Raw genomic sequence first — 469 nt, 5'->3', positions numbered from 1 at the left:
TTTTTTTTTTTTTTTTTTTTTAATTCTGTTTTATTCCTGACAAATTCGTGGCTGTGCTTTATTGTGGACATTCCTAAACCTGTTCACTTCTTCTATTAGGCTGGAAAAGGATGGACTCGAGCAGGTTCCTTCTGCTGCTCAAGGGTTGTGGAGCTTCTGTGGCCTTCCATGGACCTCTGCATTCCATTTGCTGCAGGGATTACTGTGAGACCTAGAACACCCACGTACTTATGGACTTGAAATTAAACAACATCAGTAGTTTCTGAAAATCCCTTTTAAACTCGGGATCAAATATGCTTCAGTGTTCGGGATTAAATATTGCTGGGTTTGCTGAGTTACAGAAGCAAATGTGTGTTTTTGCTCTTAGGGAAGTCTATGGTTACCACTTGAGCACTGGCTATAATCATGTTTGCTGAAAGATGATGAAAAGTAACCTCATCTAAGATTGGTTTATTATAAAGTGTATGTT

The 469-nt window shown here is 38.6% G+C and overlaps 1 long non-coding RNA gene across 1 annotated transcript in view; it reads left to right on the top strand.

Annotated features, from left to right (window-relative positions):
* LOC112947670 overlaps positions 1-147 on the top strand; it is a 13,191-nt gene extending 13,044 nt beyond the window's left edge. The window contains exon 2 of the long non-coding RNA XR_003249453.1: positions 100-147. This is a non-coding gene — a long non-coding RNA (uncharacterized LOC112947670). The remainder of the gene's footprint in view (positions 1-99) is intronic.
* The last annotated feature ends 322 nt before the right edge of the window (positions 148-469 follow it).

Source organism: Nothoprocta perdicaria, unplaced genomic scaffold (assembly GCF_003342845.1).
Source record: "Nothoprocta perdicaria isolate Ctin4 unplaced genomic scaffold, notPer1 scaffold_240, whole genome shotgun sequence".
In the NCBI taxonomy this organism is placed as follows: domain Eukaryota; kingdom Metazoa; phylum Chordata; class Aves; order Tinamiformes; family Tinamidae; genus Nothoprocta; species Nothoprocta perdicaria.
The sequence above is the reverse complement of the archived record's forward strand: the minus strand, read 5'-3'. Positions and strand labels throughout refer to the sequence as shown.